The following is a 6900-nucleotide window of genomic DNA, read 5'->3' on the forward strand; positions in this document are numbered from 1 at the left end:
TGGGCACGGGTATAAAAAGGGGCACTTTCCAGGCAGTCAGGGCCATTCCCGAAGCAAGAAGCAGCAGCAAGAACAGCGGCGAAGCAGGAGCTGTGGCGACTATGCACTACGCAGGAGCCGCTGCTGCCGAACGCCGCTGGCCGCCGGCTGCCTATTTCACAGAAGCGCGAAGAGCCGCAGCACCTAGAAGCGCGCTGGGAGGCGGGAGGAGGCGGTGATGCCAAGAAGAGGTGTAAAACCTAAAAGAGCTGTGTAACACTTAGAAACCTAAAAGAGCTGTTAACACAAGAAGAAAATTTCCTGAGTAAACCGTCGAGAGAAGAAGTCTTGGTGTTTGGTCGTTATTGCTGCCATCCGGGCAGCATGGCGCTGTACAACTATGTTCATGCCATTCAGAATTCCAGATTAAATAATCCCCAGAGGAAAGAACTGCTCTGCACAATGTTTTCCAATCCTGAGGTGTTAAATTATAATCTATGACGTTGCCAATTAACGCTTGGGTAAACGGTGCACTAGGCCCATATTTATCAACAGCCTCCTTCAAATCCTTAATTTTAACATCAAAAGCTTGGTAATATCTATGTATATCGTCATTTTGACCTCTGTGTTCCATGACTGGACAAGCCAGCAACCCTGCACTGTCTTGCCCATACTCCCAAGCCCTGCGGAATGCCCCCTCTAAGGGCAAATGTTTTGCCCTCATATAGCTGCCTTTCTTTCTGCCTGCCTGCAATTTAAATCCCCTAATTTCATCAATTAATTCTCGTACCTTGATCTCGAGTTCTGCTCTACTTGGACGAGACCCGATTCGAGATCTCTCCCCCATCTGGGAGGGCGCAGACTTTGCGTAAGAACGCTGTCTCCTCAAATGAGATGCAGCAAGTTTGCGTTTTGCAGAAGTTTGGGTCTCTTTGGCTACTGTACTGCCCGAATCAAAGAAACTTTGAACTTCTTCGCAGTCTGTAGAGGACTTGGTCTGTGAGTCAGAACCTGTCATTTCTGAACTCGTAAGGCTTATTTGGCTGTCTGAACAATCTTCCTTCTGCTTATTTTTCTCATTTTCACTCATAATGTCCATAACCATCTCCCAAAGGCAGAGGGGAAATCCATCTACCTTATTATTTACAAGCGCTTTTCCTATCTTTTCCCAAGATTTTTTATTTATCCTGCTTAAACCCTCTAACCAAGGGCAGTGAGCTTGAATCATCTCACATAACTCTGCTAATGCATTCTTTTTCACCCTAACTCCCTTTGTTCTGAGTAGCTTATCCATGTTCTGGGTAGTCACCTTTGAGACATTTGCCCCCATAATTCCTCACCGTCGATAAATCCCTAGGTGGGCTTGAGTACCGGGCCAGTACTTCTCCCTACTTAGTTGCCCGTAGCCTCCTCACACAGATTCCTGGTCAGTGCTAGCCGAATCTCTTACCATGTAGAAATGGCCACGTCCGTTCCCTTCAGTTCCTTTTTTTCCTTTTTATACAGAGGTCTGTATCCGACGGTGTGGTCTTTTAATCCATTTCTCTCACGTCCGAGCCGCACGTCTGGGGCGCCGTTATGTAGTGTTCGACCAGCGGATCTCCACGGATTGTGGAGAACTGGAGGTTGGATCAGACCTGTGGGAATAAACGTGTCTAGAACAAAAGACAGGAGTACGCTAAGTAAATGTATCAAAGCGTGCCTTACTTGGGGTGAAATGGGTTTTTATATCCAGGCAGCAAAGAGAAACTACAATATCCAAATATAGCATATGCATAACATAAATAAAACAGCAGACATAGCAACGCAGGTTCTCAGTGCCTCACATCGCAGTTTGTTTATGGTGTGCAGACTTCAAACGGGAGTCTTAGCAGAAGTTAGCTGTGTGAGTCCCTCTTTGATTTCAGGAGGAGCTGCAGTGTTTGTTGGCTATTGTCTTGCACCACAGGTGGCCAGCTTCAGCCTGGGGCTGTCAGGGTACTTTCAGTTTCAGAGTTCCATAGCAAAATTAGGGCAGCATTGGAGGGGAGACCACACTAGGACTTGGGAGGAAGAAGCATGTACTGCCCAGCCTGGTCTACAGAGCTAGTTCTAGGACATATAAGACTATACAAGACCAAGACTATACAAAGCATGGCTTGAAAAACCAAAAAACAAAAACAAACTCATGCATAGTGGCACATGCCTTTTATCCAAGTACTCCAGAGGCAAGAGCGGGTGGAGTTTTGTGAGTTTGAGGCCAGCCTGGTCTATAAAGTACCAGGACAGCTAGGGCTGTTACACAGAGAAACTTATCTTGAAAACAAGACAAAAAGGGGGAATGGTTTCAAGTAAACTTTCAGCTGTTTCTTTACCTACTTTATTGTGCCCCCAAAGCCCTAACATTGATTTTCGTTTCTTGGAATCTGGGTACCATGAGTCACAATGATTAATAGTCTTGGAATCTGTGTATTCTGACTCACAATTATGAAATCTCAGCACTGGGTGAGACTGGAAAGTTACCAGAGGTTCAAGGACATCCTAGGTTAAATAGTAAAACCCTGTCTTAGGCAAATAAGATGGTATGGAGGGAGAGATTGGCTTCATCACTAGTTATACAGCAGTGTGGGATGAAGTCAGGTAGCCATCAGAGCTTGAGTGCATCATCTGTTTCATCTTTTGGGTCCTCCTCCATTCCAAGAATTGCCTGACAGATAAAATAAATTTCTCTGAATTGCCCTGTAATTTACCTTTTTGTGTGTTGATTTTAAACAGGATTGCATATAGCTAAAGCTGGCCTTGAGCTTCAGATCCTCCTATGATGCCAAAGAGATCACAAGCCTTGCCATCATGTCCTACTATTTTGTTTTGTTTTTGTTTTTGTTTTTGATAGGGTCTCACTACATAAACCCAATTGGCTTCAAACGTTAAGTTTTGTTTCAACTTCCTGAGCCCTGGAATTACAGATATGTGCCACCATACCTGACTGAGAGTTAATTTGACTCCTAACTTTTATTTGAAGTTTTTTGTTTAGACAGTTTTTATAACATTGTTCAGACTTGTCTTCAACCTTTCCTTTGCATCTCAAGTGCTGGGAAGTATAGGTATGTACTACTATGGGTGGCTTATGTTTTTCTTTGTTATATGTATGTATATACATAGAGTATTTTGTATGTATATGTATATTTTTTATTGATTTTTTTGGAATTTTACATCATGAACCTTAGTCATACTCACTTCCCTGTCTTCCCAGTTCTGCTTCTCCACTCTTGTGACCCCCCCCCCCAAAAAAAGAAGAAAGCAAGTCCAGTTTGTGTTTCCTATATAGTCACTGGAGCATGGTCAAACTCCCAGTGGCTAGCCCCTTAAAGAGAGTGAGTCTTTCCCCATCATAACCAGAAGCCCTCAATTGTGGAAAGCTACATACACTTCAGCATCCTTATCACAATATTACAAAGAGTTTTCTTTGATGGCTTCCTGTGTAGGCTGTTACTTTTGGGGAGTGGGGTGGGATAGGGTGGTTTCTTATACCGAACATTTAGATTCTTGGCTGTTACTTCTAATCCATATAGTCAAGGAATCTCCATTTTTATGGAGGAGGAAGTTAACCATTTATTAGTTCAGGAAGCTATTTATTTGTTGGCAATTCAGTAAGGAGTAGTACAGTTTGAAACTAGTGCTGTTAAAATCGAATTCTGAAAGAGTTAAATTTGAGACTTGTGCTGGCTAATGAGAAAATTGCAGGTTTGAGGAAAACACAGTGGACCAAGGTCAAGCATGTCCAGATGGGCCTGTCAGGGGCAGGCGAGTTGTTGGGACATTCTGGGAACTAGCAGGCCGGGAAGATGTGGAGGAGAAAACATGCAAAGATATGTCCGGGTGGGCCCTGGCACGACCCAACTGAGTAATGGGTCATCTGGTCCTCTTAGATATGGTTTAAGGTCAGCCAGATGCTCTGTTGACTCAGATTACCACCCTTACGAATTTTCTGCCCTGATCTGCACGTACACTAGCTGATATTTAAAATAGCCAATCATGTATAGTCACACAAATTCCTTTGTTCCCTTAGACCTTTTCCCTATATAAACTCCTACCCCCTGAGTCTCGTGGTCGATTCCTCTATCTCCTGCGTGAGATACATGTCGATCCAGAGCTCCAATATTAAACTGCCTCATGTGTTTACATCAAGACGGTCTCTCGTGATTCCTGGGGTGCACGTCCTCCTGAGATTTGAGTGGGGGTCTCCCCACGGGGGTCTTTCAATTCTAGCTATGCCACTTTCTAGTTGTTTGACCTCTTTTAAAATAAGAGTACTAACATTGCATTTTAATATTTTTCATGTGTATGGGTGTACATGAACACCATACACACATGTCCATAAGCCATGCCTGTGCTGGTGTAGACAGGCCCAAAAAGGGTGTTGGATTCCCCTGGACCTGGAGTTCTAGAGAGTAGTGAGCAATCATGTGGGTGCTGGGAATTAAATCCAGGACCTCTGAAAGAGCAGCCAGTTCTCTTAATCACTGAGCCATTTCTTCAGCCCTACATATTTTAACTTTTTAAAAGATTTATTTATTTTATGTGTATGAGTACACTAGCTATACAGATGGCCGTGAGCCATCATGTGGCTGCTGGGAATTGAGCTCATGACAGCCCTGCTCACTCCAGCATAATACACTGTAGCTGTCTTCAGACGCACCAGAAGAGGGCGTCAGATTTCATTAAGGATAGTTGTAAGCCACTATGTGGTTGCTGGGAATTGAACTTGGGGCCTTTGGAAGAGCAGTCAGTGCTCTTACCCGCTGAGCCATCTCGCCAGCCCCCATATTTTAATTTTTAAGAGATATGTATATGGAGGCCACATGCAGAAAAATGGATTTCCATCTTTTTAGGTTATTGTTTTGATTTTCCTTCCTGCCTCATGCCCCATCTCCAAGCACTAAGGTTAAAGAGGTGTCTGGCCTTTGGGTCTGAATTTCTATGTTCATGCCTTGCTCTATGAGCATTTTATTTGCTGAAATATCTTCCCAGGCCCTACCATTCAATTTTTAATTGTTCTTAGAAACAAGACTTTACTTTTGTGCAGCTGGGCTCCTAGGCCCCTGGACTCCCCGCTCAAGGGATACTTTGGCCTCAGCTTCCTGAGTAGGTAGCTGGGACTAGGCAGACGTGCTAGTGCCCTTTGTGCTGGGCTCAAGTATTTTTTTAAGATTTAAATTAGGTTATTTAGATTTTATTTTAAAATTTATTTTATATGTATGTGGTTTTGCTTGCCTGTGTGTCTGTGTTTCATCTGTGTGCCTGTGCCTCAGGAGGTCAGAAGAGGGCACTAGATTCCCTAGAACTGGAGTTATGGGTGGTTGTGAGACACTAATTGGGTGCTGGGAATTGAACCCAGGTCCTCTGGAAGAACAAGTGCTCTTAACCACTGAACCAGACATCTCTCCAGCCCCTCATCTACTTTTTTTTTTCCAAGACAGGTTTCACTATGCAGCTGTTCTGGAACTCACTATGTAGACTCAGTAGAGTCTGCCTCCCTCTACTTCCCAAATCCTGGGATTAAAGGATTAAAGGTCTGCAATACCATGCATGCCTAGCCCTCTCAGTTTTAAGCCCACACAGAACAATGCCTAGCACCTAAAAGCAAATGCATGGGATGTTTCTTTTGCATTGTGTGGACAAAAAATCATGAAGTATATAGGTGTCTGCCAGAGGAAGGAACAGTGTAAAAACCACTGGCTTTTTCTTGTGTTAGGAATGGGCACTGGGAAGTTTAAAGTAACCAACTTTTTTTTTTTTCCTCCAGGGTCTGACAAATCTTGATGCCAGCACCACAGTTCTGTGCCACTAGATGTTTTTCCATTGCTCCTCCTTTGTCTTATCTAGGGGTCTAAATAGTCCTTTCTGCAAGTGCTTATGGTAGTTGGAAGACCAGGTAGATGAACTTTTTAAACATTTGGGAGTTCAAGCAAGGTAGTTCACCAGGCTTGGTGGTGCACGCCTTTAATCCCAGCACTTGGGAGGCAGAGGCAGGTGGATCTCTGAGTTCGAGGGTAGCCTGATTTATAGAGCCAGTTCCAGGACAGCCAGGGCTACACAGAGAAACCCTGTCTCAAAAGAACAAACAAAAAAGAAAAAAAAAAAGACAATTTGGTATTTTTCAGTTACTCGGAAAGTTGCTAGAAGCCAGACACGGTGGGCGCACATTTGTACTCCCACGGCTCCAAAGGCAAAGGAGGATTATGGTGAATTCCCAGCCAGCCTGGTCTACACAGACCAGATCTCAAAAGCAAAATGGATGCGTGGGTTGCTCGAGACCTTTGGCCGTTATCCACAGATTCGGGCTTGGGTTACAGCTCTGTATTCAAATGTCGTACTAAGGTGCTGAGCGGTACGGGAAGCACTGGAGCTAGTATCACATATTCATAGTTCTAGAATTCAAATTTGCTTTATGATCATGCGTGGTAGGTGGGGGCAGAAAAGGCGCGAATCTTTGAGTTCCCATGTTCCCCAGGGGCACTGCCCTATAAAAGGCGCTGAGCCGCGCGCGCCCATTTTAGAACGCGCGCCCATTTTAGAACGCGCGGGGAGCTGTTGGCGGTTGCGAGCTTTTGGCGAGCTGTTGGCTGAGGACGCGGACACTGGACAGCAAGTACGCAGGTGGTGGCCTAAGGTAGGCACTGGTGTCCTTTTAGTGTAGTGGCTTTAGTGACAAACACCACTACAGCTCGTGAGGAACCGAAGGCTGTGAGGAGGGCAGTGGTGGGACGATGGAGAAGGCGAGAAGGGGCGGGGCGGAGCTGTAGCGGGCACAGACGACGGGCGACTTCGAAGGGCCGGCCGCAGTGGGATGGCCGAGGTGGGGCAGCGGTGAGGCACCTGCTACGTCGAAGGCCGAGGCTGGGTGGCAGTGGGAAGGCTGAGGTGGTGCGGCGGTGGGGG

The 6900-nt window shown here is 45.3% G+C and overlaps 1 protein-coding gene across 1 annotated transcript in view; it reads left to right on the plus strand.

Annotated features, from left to right (window-relative positions):
* Positions 1 to 6638: 6638 nt before the first annotated feature.
* Positions 6639 to 6900, plus strand: part of LOC116089605 (circumsporozoite protein-like) — a 7673-nt gene continuing 7411 nt past the window's right edge. The window contains exon 1 of the mRNA XM_031369022.1: positions 6639 to 6817. The gene's annotated coding sequence lies outside the window, so the exon portion shown is untranslated. The remainder of the gene's footprint in view (positions 6818 to 6900) is intronic.

Source organism: Mastomys coucha, chromosome X, assembly GCF_008632895.1.
Source record: "Mastomys coucha isolate ucsf_1 chromosome X, UCSF_Mcou_1, whole genome shotgun sequence".
NCBI lineage: Eukaryota > Metazoa > Chordata > Mammalia > Rodentia > Muridae > Mastomys > Mastomys coucha.